A 20,512-nucleotide genomic window follows, 5' to 3' on the forward strand; every position below is an offset into this window, starting at 1 on the left:
CGTGTAATTGCGAGGGTATTACGTCATAGCTAAGTGAATTCGAAAATTAGATAATTGTTGGTGGTCGTGTGGTGGGTGTTTCCGTAAACAAGGTAGCCGAAGGGTTTGGTGTTTCAAGAGGCACCGTGCCGAAGATTTGTATCGCATACGGAGAAAACGGAAAAGCCTCAACTGGTAAATCACAGAGCGGTTGCAAGTGTGTGTTGGGTGATCGTGATAGGCAGTCGTTGAACAGTATTGTCACGAAAAGTAAGAGGATTAAAGCTGCAAAAGTCGCTCCAGAACTCAATGTCACCCTCAGGAACCCTGTCAGCACCATGAGCAGGAAACTGCAGGGTGAGCTAGAATTCCAAATTCACTCGACAGTGGTGAAAACGCCTGCGACAGGAGAATGCGACGACGAAGCCCTGAAACTGGGCTACGGAGTACTGCAAGAATTTCCTTTCGTTTCACACTGTTTCCAACCTCGCCGAGTTTGCACCCTGGCAGCCATATCTCGATATTCCATGGGCCCCGTGGTTGCTCTTCAAGGTCGCATTCTTGCCAGTATTATGTTTCCACTATCGATGATCGGGTTCACGCCATCATAAAAGCTTTCTTCCCAAAGGTGACGCTGTGGTATAAGGCGACAGGACCCTTGCGCACACAGTGCGCATCGTCCAGGAATGGTAGTGTGACGTTGAATTGTCGCATCTGCCCTGGCCACACCACAGTCGCTAGACATGAATGTTATTGAGCCTTTGTGATCTGCTTAGCAGAGAAGGGTTCAAGATCGCTATCCGTGGCCATCGTCGTTACCTGAACTTGCCATTCTTTTGCAGGAAGAGTGTTACAATATTCTGTTCAAAACATCAGTGACCTGTAATTATCCATTCCGAGACGACCGGAAGCTGTCTGGAATACCAACTATTTTCCTACAGCTTTTCAGGCATGGTGGCACCGGCCTTCCCGCAGTAGGTTCACCGGTTCCCGTAAGATAACCGAAGTTAAGCGCTGTCTGGCGTTGTCGGCACTTGGAAGGGTGACCATCCAGACCGCCATGCGCTGTTGCCATTTTTCGGGGTGCACTCAGCCTCGTGATGCCAATTGAGGAGATACTCAATCGAATAGTAGCGGCTTCGGTCAAGAATACCATCATAACGATCGGGAGAACGGTGTGCTGACCTCTCGCCCCTCCTATCCGCTTCCTCCAGTGAGGATGACACGGCAGCCGGATGGTCCCGGTAGGCCACTCGTGGCCTGAAGACGGAGTGCTTTTTTTTCAGGCATGGTAATGTGTTTCTGGACTATCCATATTTTTCTCCACCACCTGTATTTTACAAGTAGCTCTTTAAATCATGAAAATTTCAATGATCGTTACTCCGATCTAACATTATGTCCAGAATAAATGAACCCATCAACTAGCTGCATCAGTGGCAAATCCAGTGCTCCCTAATCGTAATACTTTGCATGGTACGAAAACAAGTGTGATACAGTATTGAAATCTAAAACAATACTTGCGTTAAAAATATGGTATTGAGAAAGATTTGTAGGGTATTGTCGTTCCGCCAATCGGCCTGTATGAATACGTATAGCAGTATCGAAGTTATCAATGTATATATACAAAAAGCACTTCACAATAAAAATTCTTCACATTTATGAGTAACAGCAGTGCTGATTTGTAAAACAAGACTATCCAATACCGTGATCTTCTAGTAGAGGAAGTGTTCTTGACATTTAGATTTCATAAAACGCTATTTCAACGCTTTTCTGCGCATTTTAAGAGTGTACTGGTAAAAAATAAGGTTATATCGTACCACATCTCAAAACCAGTGGTTCAGATTTTGTTTCATCACAGGTGCATACTGTCATATATCAAACGCTGAGTAACAATATTTTCGGAAAAACTGTGTGATATGTGCTAAAATGCGTGGTATGGAGTTAGTAACAAGTTGGGAGATGTTGCACAGACTACAAAATTGAATTTCCACTTCAGTTTCATACTTAATCAAAATTAAATTGTAATGGATTTCAGTAGACTTAATACTGACTATCATAAACCTATAAATGCAGGAAGCTTTATGTCAGATATTTCCAAGGTGCTCCCTTTAAATTTTCTTTATAGTCATATGTTGATGAATTCGGACCAAAAACTGTTAAAATGTGTTATGGAGGCATGAGTAACCTCTTATGCTGCACAACCACTTCAAATATTTATGTCATTAAAACTGATGCTCGTATGTGGTTTGAAACTTTGACTTACTCTCATAATAACATTCATAACATCCAAAGTGTCAATAGAAAGAGAAGCAGTTTGATGAAAGACGAACTATCGGGACATATTATTATTCAATTCATAGAGTGGGAACAAAAATGTACCCTCCCCAAACTGAGTTGCAATACGTATTACGCAGAAGTGTGTTACACTCGTCATCAAAAGACTTACCATTAACGATTATTGGTAATGCTTCTTAAAAGATAATATGTATCAGCTGCGTCGTTTATAATTAGATCAAAATGCACACAGTGTGGACCATAAAGCAATGCAAAGTAGCACTTTCGGCAAAAGATGAGAAGCATCTCATACTGGACAATAGAGTGAGCACTGTTCCATGGGTTCACTATGACTTGAAGCACGATGATTACTGATTTCATTGTAAAAATCCGAATCATGTAAATAAACTATTGCAAAATTTTTCAAAAATAAAACTACCTGAAAACTATTTGTGAAAAATGTAAATTGTAGATGTAAAAATAGAGCTTGAATTCACACTATCTTTTCTACATTATAGCTACCCTCTATGTAAATGATATGCTGCATGGCGTATGTAAATGTGGACAGTCTACCGAGTGTGCATCTCCTTTTGTGCAATGTTACCTTTTTGTATATCAAGAGAATTTTAACATTGTGAACAATGTAAATTACTTAATTTAAAAAAACATTGTAAATTTAAGCTTCATATATCCCTTATTGTACCGTATGTAAATGTGCCCAGTCAACCCAGTGTGCAAACTAGCCTAGCAAGGATGCACCAGGATACAGAAACATATATACTGCTTTCATCTCCTCCACCACTCTCAGCTCATCCACCTCCTCTTCCTCCCTCTTTCGTTCAAACTCCATCTTCTTCCATCTACCAGTTCATCTCCTCCTACCCTTCTCTCTGTTCATCTACTACCTCCCCTTTCTCTGTGTCCTTGTCTTCCTCTCCTGTCTCATCATAGTTATCCTCCTCACACAATCTCCAACTGTCCTTTCTTTGACTGCCTTCTCCTCTTCCTCATCTCTCATCCTCCCTTTCCCCTACTGTTTCGATCTCCACCTCCTCTGTCCATTTCCTTTTCCTCCTCTCTCTCTGTCCAACCCTTCCTCCCTGTCCCTTTTCCTCTCTCTCTGATCTCCTCCTCTTACCCTCTCTGTGTCTAGTTCCACCTCTTTCTTCTCTTTGAGCATCTCCTCCTTCCCCACTCTCTGACCATGCCCTCCTTTCACCTCTCTTTGAGCATCTCCAACTTCTCTCTGCTCATGCCTTCCTCCCCACCTGTCCATCACCTCTTTCCCACTCTCTCTGCCTATCTCTTACTCCCACCGCTCTTTCTATCCATCTACAGCTCTCTCTGTCCGACCTTCCTTTTCCCCCCTCTATCACTATCCCCTGTGGGAGCTACGAGGTTCTAACCTCTGCAGTGCTGATTTACATATAGCAAACAGTATTTGTACTGAATTTGTTAAAACCGACCCAGTGGTTTAGGAGGAGATGCTGGACATCACAAAAATATACACTCCAGGAAATGGAAAAAAGAACACATTGACACCGGTGTGTCAGACCCACCATACTTGCTCCGGACACTGCGAGAGGGCTGTACAAGCAATGATCACACGCACGGCACAGCGGACACACCAGGAACCGCGGTGTTGGCCGTCGAATGGCGCTAGCTGCGCAGCATTTGTGCACCGCCGCCGTCAGTGTCAGCCAGTTTGCCGTGGCATACGGAGCTCCATCGCAGTCTTTAACACTGGTAGCATGCCGCGACAGCGTGGACGTGAACCGTATGTGCAGTTGACGGACTTTGAGCGAGGGCGTATAGTGGGCATGCGGGAGGCCGGGTGGACGTACCGCCGAATTGCTCAACACGTGGGGCGTAAGGTCTCCACAGTACATCGATGTTGTCGCCAGTGGTCGGCGGAAGGTGCACGTGCCCGTCGACCTGGGACCGGACCGCAGCGACGCACGGATGCACGCCAAGACCGTAGGATCCTACGCAGTGCCGTAGGGGACCGCACCGTCACTTCCCAGCAAATTAGGGACACTGTTGCTCCTGGGGTATCGGCGAGGACCATTCGCAACCGTCTCCATGAAGCTGGGCTACGGTCCCGCACACCGTTAGGCCGTCTTCCGCTCACGCCCCAACATCGTGCAGCCCGCCTCCAGTGGTGTCGCGACAGGCGTGAATGGAGGGACGAATGGAGACGTGTCGTCTTCAGCGATGAGAGTCGCTTCTGCCTTGGTGCCAATGATGGTCGTATGCGTGTTTGGCGCCGTGCAGGTGAGCGCCACAATCAGGACTGCATACGACCGAGGCACACAGAGCCAACACCCGGCATCATGGTGTGGGGAGCGATCTCCTACACTGGCCGTACACCACTGGTGATCGTCGAGGGGACACTGAATAGTGCACGGTACATCCAAACCGTCATCGAACCCATCGTTCTACCATTCCTAGACCGGCAAGGGAACTTGCTGTTCCAACAGGACAATGCACGTCCGCATGTATCCCGTGCCACCCAACGTGCTCTAGAAGGTGTAAGTCAACTACCCTGGCCAGCAAGATCTCCGGATCTGTCCCCCATTGAGCATGTTTGGGACTGGATGAAGCGTCGTCTCATGCGGTCTGCACGTCCAGCACGATCGCTGGTCCAGCTGAGGCGCCAGGTGGAAATGGCATGGCAAGCCGTTCCACAGGACTACATCCAGCATCTCTACGATCGTCTCCATGGGAGAATAGCAGCCTGCATTGTTTCGATACACTGTACTAGTGCCGACATTGTGCATGCTCTGTTGCCTGTGTCTATGTGCCTGTGGTTCTGTCAGTGTGATCATGTGATGTATCTGACCCCAGGAATGGGACAATGAATTCACGGTGTTCTTATTTCAATTTCCAGGAGTGTATATTCATGCTATTTCCTATGTACACTTTTAATATAAAGTTGTTATTTTACTTTTTTTTACTTTTTTGCTTTTCCGTTCCCTCTGTAGTATATTACAAAGACAAATATGAATTTAATGATGATATTAGGCAGTTTAGCGTTTGAGATAAAGTGAGATGTATGAAGTGCGCTGATGATGAGGTAGCTCAGTTTTTTGGCATATACATTAGTGTAATGTGAACAGAGAGAGGGAGAGAGATATGAATTTTACTGATGAGGCAGACGCAAGATGAAATTGACTGGCAAGGTGGCTCAGTATTTGGTATAAACATTAAGTATGAAAAAGAGAGATCGTTATATAACGTGTGTGTGTGTGTGAAAAGCATTTTCATAATTAATTGAATATCGGCATTTGCATTGTAATGTATGTGATAGTTTCATTTTGATGAAAAAAGATTTCTTTTTAATTTGTCACCATCCATATCCTTTAAAAGATTTTAAATTTCCTGCCATTTTTAATTTTTCAGGTTTCTGCCTTCTTGATGTTATCACACATTCTGGGTTATTGAAGACTTCAATGCCCCTGCCACGTAGGTAACCTGTACTAAAAGTTTTTTCCAGATCAAGTGGCTATAATTTTAGATTGTGACGTTAGTCGTACTGCATATTTAAATACAGCATTTAAGCACAGACTGTGGCAGAAATAGGTAGTCATCCTGCTACTGAGGCAGTTGCTTGCAAGCAATGTAGAAAATAGCAGATGGCAGAAGGGACTGAAGAAAAGTGTGAAACACGAGGCTAGACTAATGAATAGGTATTTCTTCTTTTAGAAAAGAAGTTGTCAGTCCTCAAGTATATCAGTCTGAATTTCTTCAGATTGTACATCTCTGCAGTTCTTCTTGTACGGTATGGTTTAGAGCACTTCGTGTACTATCATTTTTCCTCTTTCCTCCTCCATATTCGAATGGAGAGAACGTCGCTCTATTTGAGAGCGTATATCTCCGATTTTCAACACCATAGGTGGCTGGTCATTTGCTGTGACATGCTATCTGGTAAAATTGGATTCTACCACTACATTGCCTCATTAGTACGAGTTTTGCTCAATTCAATACACATCGCAGAACTATATTCTCAGATGATGCAGATTAATAGAAGCTAATGAGAACTGAAATGGCAGCATATTAATACTGTTAAATGTTACCTGATGAACTCATTGTTCCACCGATGCAGCAATTTCGTGTTAACGACAATTTGGTTTTGTTGTGACGTGTGTTGCTCTCGTAAAATTACAGGAGATTTTCGCGCTTAATTGGGAATTTATGTACCGTAAAAATGAATTTATTTCCTGGAGCGTCAAGTCAATTATTGCTTTCGGAATATCGAGGAATTTAACTGCGGAGCTCTAACAAAGAAAAAAAAAGAACTGCGCACTTTATTGTCTTCAAGTTTATTTGAGGCAGTCAATGCCATTAACGTCGTCGTTCAGCTGTCGCTCCGAGATTGATGCAGTCGTTAATGAGCTCCCACAGTTAGACGTATATTAACAGTAAGCTATTAAAGCACATTGATTGATTGCTCACGGGTAGTCTGGCTGAAATGCAAGGAAATGCGCCAATGATATCCCATTTAAATTGAATTTCATGGTAAGGAATCAATTAATACCATATATTCTGGACCTTTCAGTTTTAAACATTAAAACAAGCTGCACATTTATTATCTATGACATAATATACGTCATTTTGATTCTTACTGTACATTTAATAATAGTTACACACGCTACAAAACTTATTAATTTTAATAACAAAGAAAAATAATGCATGTGAAAAATGCTAAATAATTTATTTTTACCTCAAACTAATAATTAATGAATAATTGTTGGCTACTTTGGGAAGTCAGCAGGTTTGCCAAACCTGTAACAAATTGGATTAGGTCAATCATGTTTCTGAATACGTTACAAACGTGGATCTGCAGTGACTGTATTTTTCTTTGTTTACGACATATTTCATTTACTTAAAGATGCGAAGAGGGAAAGGCTCTGAAGCCTATATACTTTTAGAAATTTAAAACATAATTTGTAGAAACAAAGGGTCTCAGATATAATTTAAATTAGAAGAAAATATTTTTATCGTATGACAGCAACATTTCACTATTTGATTTGAGAACACAAAAAAAGGACCTGAGTTGTACCTGAAGTTAATCAAAGTGGTTGCTCGGTGTTGTTATAAGCTATAGATATTCTATATGACATAACGGTCGCTATTCTCCAAAAATAACCACTTTGGCAACATTGAAACACCAGACATGGGAGACGGGAAACGACAGGAATTGTGTGTTAGCGTTTACAGGTTTATCTTCATTTCTACCGGCACTTTATCGGAGTTTGTTCGTAGATATTTTCTGAGTATTTTGGTAACGTGAACCCGTTGTCTCTAGTGGCTTGTACGCAATAACATGTTCAATGAAGTTTCAGTATAATCACGGTAAATATTTAAGCGTTATTCAAAGGGAGTCGGTGGTCTTGCCGCGTCGTAACCACAAATAAGTCCAAATCCAAGCAGACTTAGCACTGAAAGCTCGTTTATTACGGACACCAACTTACAGAAAATACAGAACTGCACTCCTGGACATAGAGCGTTGCTGTTTATTCCACCATCGAATATTCCAAAATATACGAACATTACAAACATAAGAAATTTTGAGAATCTTCCAGAAAAGATAAATTCTAAACAACAATTATTTGCTGCTCATCGGATTTGATCTGGCGACAAACTGTACGTCAGCCAGCTGCGCCCACCACTAGGTCATATTGCAGGCAGGACAGCTCGTGGCAACACAAAATCGATTAGAAATCAACAGAATAATGTCTCTGACTGGTATGATAAACCGCATCGAATCACCACTAGGTAACTTCGTGTTCAGTAATTGACTCGAATTTAACAGAACCACTGACTGCACATCCACAATAATAAACTTACGTTCTTAATCACAAACCAGAATTGATTGTGGTAGACGAGTCTGCGTTCAAATGAGAACATTATTGAGACTGCCTTGCATTTTATATCCTATAAGACTACACCAACATATCTGATAGTAACATCGTTAAAAGTTCCTATATAAAATAAGTAAACTGGCTCACATATTGTAAAAGTTGAACAGGATGTGCTAAATTTGATTGCAGCATTACTGTGACGACTTATTCTTCCGGTAGAAGTGTTTAGAGAAATATGGTAAAAGAAGTCATCATTTGTTTGATATTACATTGCAATATTTACAGGATGTTTTCATTATTTAAAAACAAGAAAAAGAAGAAAGCTTATCTCTTCTTTATCGTTTTTATCTTTATAGTATCACTCTGAGTTGATGTAATCCTCTTAGTTTTCCCCTAATTTTCTCTTCGTTTCTTTATTCTTGCAAACATTTACCCTTATTAAAACACATCTACCCTATCTACTTCATTCTATCCCCAAACCGCTCACGTTGAGTGGCAACTTTGAGAAATGAAAACGATAACGAATTAACAGCCGAAAGCGAATGTAAGGGATTTTCATTAACATAAATAACATTGTAGTTCTAGTGATCGAAATTTTGTAGATTAAATCTTCTAGATCTATTAATATATTACAGCATTTATAACGTGGTTCCAGCTATTGCTGTCACCAGTTTAACATTGTTTTGATCTGGTGATAATAGCCGAAAATTTAAAAACATATTAAGTGATCGAGACGTGTTTATCCACAAAGATCGCAGAGTCACTCAAGAAATGTATTTCTAATAAATGAAAAGCATCAATTTGCTTTTGTTCTACAATATTGTAGAACAAAAGCAAACTGGTGATTTTCATTTATTATAATGTTGTTCTACAAAGAACCGACGGAAGATTCTGTTAACATGTATTTCTCTTGAAAAAGTTGAGATGCAAAGATATTAACTATTGGTAATAGTTGTTTCTTAAATGGTATCGAATTCACGGGCCGTAGTTTGAACGACGTTTTGTGAAAAAATAGTTACTGTAGTACTCACCTAATCCCTTTACTACTTGTTAACTATTTCACGTGCGGCATGCGTTGCAGTACCTCTTTCAAGTTATTTGTTACTTCCTGGAAGTAGATACACAGAAACCAAGCATACACTTATATGTAAAAATAAGTATGAAAATGATTACTTCATCATTATGTTACAGTATAGGTCAGTAACTTTATTGTAGTGCCTTGATCTTTCCGTCTTGTGCAGAACACAAATTAATTTTTCAGCTGTCCCAATCGCCAGCTGCAAAATGTAATTGACCACTTGGAAAGCATAGTTATCAGTGATTCATCCACACACTTGAAACGATTGACCTTAGGCTTTGGTGATGGTCATTGAAAATGCTAGGCGAACGGAGAATTGTAGTCGTTTGAAATGAAATGGCATGTCGAGGGGAATTATAGGAATACGTGGAATTAGTGCATCTCCGTTTGACTTGCCGTTGCCTGGTTCCATTAATGTTGATTAATGTTCCACAAAAGAAGTATTAGCGCCGCCATTGTGATTGACACTGTATGCGGTGGGACACCAGGGAGGTCCGATGTATTCAAAAACTCGATTGAGTAGTTTAAAATACCGACTGCATTCAAGACGCTGTCAGTCGATTTATAAGATAGGCTCGCCCGCAATTTGTTCACGGATAGCGTAGTCGATTCCACTGACGCCGGTGTTCTTTGCTGTCAAAAATAGCAAGTTCGCAAAGCCAGTGATGATATTTCTAGTCTGTGACAATTTCTGGGAAAACTTTCGGAGTTACTCGTAATTGTTCGATTGATGAAGCAATGACAAAAAAGTTCAATGGATTTGAAATATATTTTGTGATGGTATCTATGGGAACTTTCCCATTACCAATGTCAAATATCTGCTTTGAAAATATGGTGGCGCATTCAGCTGTAGATGTATGCCCATGAAGGCTTTTAATGTGAGTTCTGATTCTTCGAGGCAGATGTTGAGTGCATAACACGGTGACGATTTATGTATTACGCGTAGAGTCTGTCGGAAGCCCCATGCTAATAAAACGAGAACTCCATCGAACGAAGTTTTAAACCCCGAAGAGCTCCATGAAGAGCTTCAAGCATTTCCTTTGTGATATAGTGTATTCATCCCAGACAAATTACAAATTTGCTATACTTTCGCCGAGCCAGAACCTTCAGAAATACTACATATTTGAGCCTCCACAAAATGTATATTCGAAGGCAGTTCCAGTGCGGGATGCACTGTCCAGCCGCCATCCAACAGTGAAGCTGCAATACGTGATGACAGAACAGCCAAAGAAATTCCATTAGAGAGCGACTTTTATCTACCAGACAACAGATAAGGAGCGTTTTTCTGTGCCTCGTGGCGGGTCTAGGAAATAGGTACCGCTACTACCATTGGCCACCACAATTGTAATTGTTTTGGTCTGTTAAGTAAGGGTTTTTCCTGTGTTACGACAAATGCGCGCTAGTCATCAGCATTGAACTGTTGTTCTGTCAATAAATCTCGATCGTAATGTCCATACGCAGTACGTTGTATCACAGCCATGCCAAGTCAAATAAGAGCTTTGTTGTTGAAGATTCCTATTAGAGCTTCATTGAAAATTCTTCCGGAAAAGAGGAGAGTAGTGTCGTTCCTAACGGTATAAAATATTTTCGCTCAGGACTTCTCTGAATTTTTCCTGTAGATAGTTTGGATCGGGTGGCGAACATTTGGTCAAAATGATAGCGATTAATGTTCTTATGTGAGGGTAGTATATGTTCCTTAAAGAACAGATACCATTGATGACCGTGCAGCTTCTCTAGAATCAAATGATAATAATATCGACACCCTAGCTGCAAACAGGCGTTGATATATATCATTGTGGCTCTCACGGGGAGCGTGCAAGGGAGAAGTCTCAGCAGGCGCACTGTCGCCTGTGCCTTCGGTGGTTCATACGGACATGGACAGAGCGTCTGCCATGTATTTAAGAGATCCCGGGTTCGAGTCCCGGTCGGGGAAAACATTTTCAACATGTCCCCAATGATGCATATCAACGCCTGTTTCAAGGTAGGCTGTCGATTTAATTAACATTTCAATAATGTTCAATAATGTTCGTATTTGTCGCATATGGTAGCTCACAGAGGCATCCGTCAATGTAGTTTCTAAATGTTCACAATTTCTAGTAAGTCGAGTTTTTAGCAAGCTTCTCTGTGTATCTGGCATTCTCCGCCGTCGATCGTTCACAGATCTGCAGATGACTTTTCTCATTAGTCAGCAGCATTCTCAAAAATTGGAATTATTCGAATGGGATGTGCTGTGCAAATGCAGCCAACTGCGTCAGAGGTGTACAGATTTTGATAGCCTCCAATTAGCGTGCCTTGTTTATGTCGTTGAAATTTTTTCGACACAGTATTCTCTGTGTTGTACCCTGGTACGTCTGCGTACATTAATCTTTTGGCAGATACATCTTCTGGGAACAGCATTAAAAACGCTGTCGAAGTTGTGCGCGCTGGTGCAGCACCCATATTTTGAGCGATCTGTTTCGTGAAATATACTCTTTGCCCTTTTTTGAGCTAAATATGAACAACACTGGGATTCCGACTGGGAAACTAAAAATATGCCGCACTGCCACGTTTCTGCTGATGTATCGACGGCTTTGCATCTTCATTACCGACATAGAATACTGCCTTGTTCAACGCATTTGTTTATGCTCTTTTCTTATTTAATTGAATGGCAATATTCCACGTCTATCGGTGGTTTAAATGTTCTCCACTACCCATCTGCTGTCGATTTCTAGATTGGCATTTGGTTTTCTGAGTGTCGCTGTGCGACCTCCATCATCTGGTTCGTGTCGTTCGTACTGATGATAGCCGTTATCACCAGTTCGAGTTTCATTAATCATTTCTTTCGGATACTTGTTATCTACTATTCATGGTGATTGTGGGTTCATGGAACCACATGGTCCGTGCACCATATGTTTGTTGACAATATCGAACAACAATCGATCATCTTCTCAGTCAGATATTTCTGCAGACATTATATCATCGTTTTGATGTGATCGTATTTTCGTTTTGAGCCATATGAGAATCGGTGCATAAGGGACATCTCTCTTTTGGTAATCCATGGAAAACATCCTGCATTGAGTTTCACCGTAAAAGTGATACTTCTCAGTTATAGCCATCAAATTAGCGAGTTTTTATTTGAAAACATGAGCAGTCAAATCGCGTCGATCAGATGGAGCTAGACCAGACAGTATAAAATTTTTATCTCCTCCGATGCCCGACTTCATCTGAATGTTACCCAAAATTATTACGTGCACCGAGGTAAAGCGAAATCGCCTGAGAAATATGCGGACATTACACTGAAATAATACATCCCTCAATGGATTTGCACAGGGAATGGGCGACATTTTGTGGCGAATTTGATCGTCTCGTCTCTTGATACATCTGAAAAAGAAAGTCTAGAGACCGATGAGAATGCTTTTGTTAATTTACTACACAGACGTTTCGATTGATACATTAAATAAGGAATTCAGCTTGTTGAAATCTTCAATGAACGCTGCATGGGGGCTCAATTAAATATTTTTTTTTGATTATGCAAATGTTTTTACTGTTTGTCGGGTTACGCAGTCTCGTAACCGGTTGGCCCTGACTAGTATTAGTACGCAATCTGACTGCGTAGAATAACAACAAGAAATGAAAGAAAACTTCGGTTAACACAATTAATTAATTAAGTCCCCAGCAACTATAAAACCTACGAACAACAAAACACAAATGTAACTGTTCTATGTGTGGAAGTGTGATTCAACGTACACATCTGGCACGGCTCTTCCTCAATAAGACAAGATATTTAAAATACCATTTACACTGAATTAATTAAATAAAACTGAAATATTATAATTGCACATAGAAACCAGAAATACAGTCTAATACAAGAACACGAGCCAGATGCTTTGTTGGCTGAACCTGTGACCAAGAGTCATTATTGTTCAAGACATTGAAATAATAAATAAAAGGAATTTTTTTTTACCTTCATATATATTGACGAAAAGTACACTCTAGTCCATCAAGCAATATGACAATATCTGAACAAGCACTCTCAATGGGATATTCTCAACAACGACACGCTACTGCAACATCTCCACAAGCACACTCTACCACCGCTTCTCGACAAGAACAGCCTACCACCGCTTCTCGACAAGAACAGCCTACCACCGCTTCTGGACAAACACTCTCCACGACGACTTCACGGCAAGCACTGCCTACCACCGCTTCTGAACAACTACTGCCTGTGGAGGCGGCTGAATAATACTCTCTGGCGCAATCTCTGGCGCTGTGACTCAGTGTAGCCACCTTTCAACGCATTGGCACAAAAGTCAAACAAAGTAACCACATTATATTAATTACAACAATTCTTCCAGTTATTTCGAAAGAAATATACAGAAAACGGATTTGCAGTAGTGCCCTTCATAGGAAAATCTGACTTCTGTCTAGAATGTGTATCTTCAAAAAAATGAGCTTTAGAGTGCGATGAGACAGATACTCTGAATTTTTTGAAAGCAGAATTCCTAATCCGATTCAGTTTTGAGCTCTCCTCTTCAAAATATTGCAACTACATTAAAGATAGCTGCCATTGTGATTATCGTAGTTGAAATATTGTACATTACGAAAATACCGATTATTCGGTGGTGAGTGAATGGGTAGGGACTTTGCGAGGAAACATGCTACGGCTAGTAATTCTTAAAAGCATCAGTCTCTCGCAAAGTGTGGGTACGTGAGAGGGGGAATGATTTGTCCAAGATTACCAGGTAAGGGTAATTCTAAAACTAGTCAGCCACAGCTAAATTAGTTATGCATAATTTATTGGCCAATTCATACATTACATGAGATGTTTTCATACAGGTGTTAAAACTATTAAAATATGAAACTGAATGAGAACTCCAAAAGTCCGCTGTAGCTGTACTTATTTAAAAATTGAAGTCGCTTAGATACTCACACGATTGCTTTCGTAAGTTTTAAGTTATATCTTCTGGTGTATATAAACGCAATGTCATATGGTATAGAGAGTTGTTACAGAATGTCGCAGAGTAATAGTTGTCGTGGGTAGGCAATTTTCTCTCATTACTGATGAATATCCAATCGAAAAAAAACGAAGGTATAGAATCAGGAATCAGAAACTGATGCTTCATGAAAAACAGTGGAGCAGTAACTAAAATTTAGGATTCTCAACTACACGTTTTCATTTAAAACCAAAGAACTCTAGGACATGTAATTCGGCATTCACCGTTAGTCACCTTCTTCAAAATCACCAAAAACGATGAAAGACGAGTAAAAATACATTCCCCTGCGACATATTGGTAAAGACGTGTATAAGGAGATGCTGACGTAATCTAGGCTCGGTTCTGCCAACCTACATTAGGGCTCTGTTACGAGACATGAACCATGGACCTTGGCGTGGTGGGGAGGCTTGCGTGCCTCAGCGATACAGATAGCCGTACCGTAGGTGCAACCACAACGGAGGGGTATCGGTTGAGAGGCCAGACAAACGTGTGGTTCCTGGGGCAGCAGCCTTTTCAATAGTTGCAGGGGCAACAGTCTGGATGATTGACTGATCTGGCCTTGTAACAATAACCAAAACAGCCTTGCTGTGCTGGTACTGCGAACGGCTGAAAGCAAGGGGAAACTACGGCCGGAATTTTTCCCGAGAGAATGCAGATTTACTGTATGGTTAAATGATGATGGCGTCCTCTTGGGTAAAACATTCCGGAGGTAAAATAGTCCCCCATTCGGATCTCCGGGCGGGGACTACTCGAGAGGATGTCGTTATCAGGAGAAAGAAAACTGGCGTTCTACGGATCGGAGCGTGGAAATTCAGATTCCTTAATCGGGCAGGTAGGATAGAAAATTTAAAAAAGGAAATGGATAGGTTGAAGTTAGATATAGTGGGAATTAGTGAAGTTCGGTGGCAGGAGGAACAAGACATCTGATCAGGTGACTACAGGGCTATAAACACAAAATCAAATAGGGGTAATGCAGGAGTAGGTTTAATAATGAATAGGAAAATAGGAATACGAGTAAGCTACTACAAACAGCATAGTGAACGCATTATTGTGGCCAAGATAGACACGAAGCCCACGCCTACCAAAGTAGTACAAGTTTATATGCCAACTAGCTCTGCAGATGACGGATAAATTGAAGAAATGTATGATAAAATAAAAGAAATCATTCAGATAGTGAAGGGAGATGAGAATTTAATAGTTATGGGTGACTGGAATTCAACAGTAGGAAAAGGGAGAGAAGGAAAGGTAGTATGTGAATGTGGATTGGGGGAAAGAAACGAAAGAGGAAGCCGCCTGGTAGAATTGTGCACAAAGGAAACCTTATCATAGCTAACACTTGGTTCAAGAATCATAAAAGAAGATTGTATACGTGGAAGAAGCCTGGAGATACTGACAGGTTTCAAATAGATTATATAATGGTAAGACAGAGATTTAGGAACCAGGTTTTAAATTGTAAGGCATTTCCAAGGGCAGATGTGGAGTCTGACCACAATCAATTGGTTGTGAACTGTAGATTAAAACTGAAGAAACTGCAAAAAGGTCGGAATTTAAGGAGGTGGGACCTGGATAAACTAACTAAACCAGAGGTTGTACAGAGTTTCAGGGAGAGCATAAGGGAACAATTGACAAGATTAGGAGAAAGAAATACAGTAGAAAAAGAATGGGTAGCTTTGAGGGATGAAGTGGTGAAGGCAGCAGAGGATCAAGTAGGTAAAAAGACGAGGGCTAGTAGAAATCCTTGGGTAACAGAAGAAATATTGAATTTAATTGATGAAAGGAGAAAATATAAAAATGCAGTAAATAAGGCAGGCAAAAAGGAATACAAACGTCTCAAAAATGAGATCGACAGGAAGTGCAAAATGGCTAAGCAGGGATGTAGAGGCTTTAGAGGCGTATCTCACTAGGGGTAAGATAGATACTGCCTACAGGAAAATGAAAGAGACCTTTGGAGAAAAGAGAGCCACTTGTATGAATATCGAGAGCTCAGGTGGTAACCCAGTTCTAAGCAAAGAAGAGAAAGCAGAAAGGTGGAAGGAGTATATAGAGGGCCTATACAAGGAAGATGTTCCTTAGGACAGTATTATGGAAATGGAAGAGGATGTAGATGAAGATGAAATGGGAGATACGATACTGCGTGAAGAGTTTGACAGAGGACTGAAAGACCTGAGTCGCAACAAAGCTCCGGGAGTAGACAACTTTCCATTAGAACTACTGACAGCCTTGGGAGAGCCAGTCCTGACAAAACTCTACCATCTGGTGAGCAAGATATATGAGACAGGCGAAATTGGTTCAAATTCAAATGGCTCTCAGCACTATGGGACTCAACTTCTGAGGTCATAAATCCCCTAGATCTTAGAACTACTTAAACCTAACTAACCTAAGGACATCACACACATCCATGCCCGAGGCACGATTTGAACGTGCGACCGTAGCGATCTCGCGGTTCTAGACTGCAGCGCCTAGATTCGCACGGCCACTTTGGCCGGCCAGGCGAAATTCCCTCAGACTTCAAGAAGAATATGATAATTCGAATCCCAAGGAAAGCAGGTGTTGACAGATGTGAAAATTACCGCACTATAAGTTGAATAAGTCATGGCTGCAAAATACTAACACGAATTCTTTATAGACGAATGGAAAAACTAGTAGAAGCCGACCTCGGGGAAGATCAGTTTGGATTCCGTAGAAATATTGAAACACGTGAGGCAATACTGACCCTGCGACTTATCTTAGAAGCTAGAATAAGGAAAGGCAAACCTACGTTCCTAGCATTTGTAGACTTAGAAAAAGCTTTTGACAAGGTTGACTGGAATACTCTCTTTCAAATTCTGAAGGTGGCAAGGGGTAAAATACAGGGAGCGAAAAGCTATTTACATTTTGTGCAGAAACTAGATGGCAGTTATAAGAGTCGAGGGACGTGAAAGGGAAGCTGTGGTTGGGAAGGAGTGAGACAAGGTTGTAGCCTCTCCCCGATGTTGTTCAATCTGTATATTGAGCAAGTAGTAAAGGAAACAAAAGAAAAATTCGGAGTAGGTATTAAAATCCATGGAGAGGAAATAAAAACTTTAAGGTTCACCGATGACATCGTAATTCTGTCAGAGACAGCAAAGGACTTGGAAGAGCAGTTGAACAGAATGGACAGTGTCTTGAAGATGAACATCAACAAAAGCAAAACGAGGATAATGGAATTTAGTCGAATTAAGTCGGGTGATGCTGAGGGAATTAGATTAGGAAATGAGACACTTAAAGTAGTAAAGGAGTTTTGTTATTTGGGGAGCTAAATAACTGATGATGATCGAAGTAGAGAAGATATAAAATGTAGACTTGTAATGGCAAGGAAAGCGTTTCTGAAGAAGAGAAATTTGTTAACGTCGAATATTGATTTAAGTGTCAGGAAGTCTTTTCTGAAAGTATTTGTATGGAGTGTAGCCATGTATGGAAGTGAAACGTGGACGATAAATAGTTTAGACAAGAAGAGAATAGAAGCTTTCGAAATGTGGTGCTACAGAAGAATGCTGAAAATTACATGGGTAGATCACATAACTAATGAGGAAGTATTGAATTGGATTGGGGAGAAGAGAAGTTTGTGGCACAACTTGACTAGAAGAAGGGATCGGTTGGTAGGAGATGTTCTGAGGCATCAAGGGATCACCAGTTTAGTATTGGAGGGCAGCGTGGAGGGTAAAAATCGTAGAGGACGACCAAGAGATGAATACACTAAGCAGATTCAGAAGGATGTAGGTTGCAGTAGGTACTGGGAGATGAAGAAGCTTGCACAGGATAGAGTAGCATGGAGAGGTACATCAAACCAGTCTCAGGACTGAAGATCACAACAACAACAGGAGCCATGCACGTCTAGAACCTATCTACTGCCACGTACAGATTTCACACGGAAGTTACATAAATTTGTGAACACGTGTTATAGAGATCTGGTACTCATTAGTAGGAAGGAACGCGGCACCACACAACAGCCTTACAAGTAGATTCGGCACAGAAGTATGGTGCAACAACCGGTAGGTCCATGGCGTTGGCAGCAGTGGCAAAAAAATGGACAGTTGACGAGGTCTGTAAGGAATCGATAGGCAGCGAAACCAAACTTCGGGCCTATTGGACAACTATTCTTGCACCAATAATACATGTTTATTCAAATATTACATTTTTTCCAACTTCATGTCATATACATTTGAGTAATTATCGATAATGCCCCTAGCGAATTTCCAGATATTTTATTTCATTAAAGGGCGCCGAATGTTTTACCTAGCCACAGTCGCGGCGCCAATACACTTTGCACACATGGGCGGCTCGCCCCTGGGTGTATGCGTAGTTGGAAGTTTAACTTTGCCGTTTGTGCAGCAGATTCCTGGCGTTTCAGAGTTGAACTTTCGAGCACCACAATGCGCACACAGTTTATCCTTGTGTCTACACTCGGATACAGACTATAGTAGTAACACATACTGTATTGGTATGTAGGGATACACTGTCCGATGAGATTCAGTGGCGCGGAAACGTTCTAACTCCACTCAAATTAACCGTTTCCGTACCGATTCCAATGCAAGCGATTGAGTAGCTTGCAAACAAACACCTACATTTCTTGTGGTGCATTGCCCTTCAGATTCCAGAGTACTCGAACGAGCAACTCTCGTAAAGGGTCAGATAAATTTCTTGTTGTGCGCTGGTCTTCCGATTCTGATGCACATGATTGAGCAACTTGTAAAATAACTAATTCGTTTCTTGCTTAGCTACCCTCGCTTCCTTGAGAAGGACGAAATCGCTTTCACTTTCGTGCCGGGCACGTAGATCTACCAAGTGACTTGCATTTTGGGGGTCATGGATATTTCCACGGATAAAGCAACAGAAATTCAACAGAGTTTCAACTCAATGGGATGAAATGATTATTTTGACTAGGAATGAAAATTATTGTACAGGCTACTCACTTTTGTTATACAAATTGTTACATAGGACTAGCAACAATCGAGAGCTTACGCAAATCATACCAAATTTTTCACACAGTCGGTTGCAACGGAAAACCGATACATTACTGCTGAAAAAGACTGAAATCTCAGGTTCTGTGAATGAACAGTGAATAACTACGCGATTAGGATTACCGATTATTTTAGAAATAAAACAAAGCGGAGACTTACCTAAATGTAAACATCAGACTTCTACTCTAAATGAAGTATCCTCATCATAGTGGGGTCTTAATTCAATTTCATCAGTATACTCTTACTGTGCACCAAACTGTTAGCACAAATAATGATTGTAGGAAGAAAAACTTGACATCGTTTACGCTCATCACTAGGATTTTGATACCTTTTGCTCGACGGTAAATATATTGGGAACAAATCATATTCAAATCTTATCCTTCAGCCGATATCAGTATCACAAACAACCAACAGTCACATCAAAGAGTCTTCCACACCTTCTTGGTTTTCGTATGAAACAATGGCATGCATCCTTGAAAAACTATATGAATTAAGCTATCATCTGCAACAAACCTTATACCTGTGAAACGTCCCCTTAGAAGAATTTATACAGGACTGTGCTTAACCTGACACACAATATTATTTAGCGCAACGCAATCTGACTTTCAAAAATCCCTACAAAAGAATGGCCCTGACTAACATTAAACTATACCTTTCAGAAATCACTTACCTCACAAAAATCTTCATTACTCGAACTACTGCAATACAGCGAGCGCCACTACTGCCAGCTAAATAAAAGATTCAAACTACAGAAGGCACTAACTACTAATAGGCATAGTTAGCAAATGAAAGATTTTAATGGAGAACAAACAATGAATTTACCTCAATATCATCACAAGTCATAATATATGTAATTTCAAAACTCCGCCATCTCTCTCCTCACATCCACCACTGCTGGCGGCTCACCTCCCACTGCGCAACGCTACGCGCTGTTCACATCCAGCTGCCGCTGCCTAACACTACAATGGCAGACAACAATGCAAACTAGCCACAGACTGCACACAGCACAGCCAGTGATTTTTATACAGAGCGCTACGTAACGTTGCCAATAAGAAAACATAAACAGCCTACTTACATAAAGAAAACATAAACAGCCTACTTACATAAAGAAAACATAAACAGCCCACTTACATAGCCCCCACGCTCCCCACAAAAAATTTTACAAATTTTTTTGGCCAGTGGGCAGTAATGATTTGAAAAAATTTTTCATAATTACAATAACAAAGATATCCAATGCACACACTTATTGATACAATGTTGGTCAAAAGCTAAAATTTTCTCACAGTCCATAAAGACAGTCCTGATCATTCATCATAATAGTAATTACAGTTTTTTTTACAAAGTCTCATTAGTAAAATAAATTGC

At 40.9% G+C, this 20,512-nt stretch overlaps 1 protein-coding gene across 1 annotated transcript in view; it reads right to left on the reverse strand.

Annotated features, from left to right (window-relative positions):
* The window catches only part of LOC126101037 (prolactin-releasing peptide receptor-like), a 990,136-nt gene that overhangs the window by 479,040 nt on the left and 490,584 nt on the right, over positions 1-20,512 (reverse strand). The window lies entirely within an intron of this gene.

Source organism: Schistocerca cancellata, chromosome 9 (genome assembly GCF_023864275.1).
Source record: "Schistocerca cancellata isolate TAMUIC-IGC-003103 chromosome 9, iqSchCanc2.1, whole genome shotgun sequence".
Lineage (NCBI taxonomy): Eukaryota > Metazoa > Arthropoda > Insecta > Orthoptera > Acrididae > Schistocerca > Schistocerca cancellata.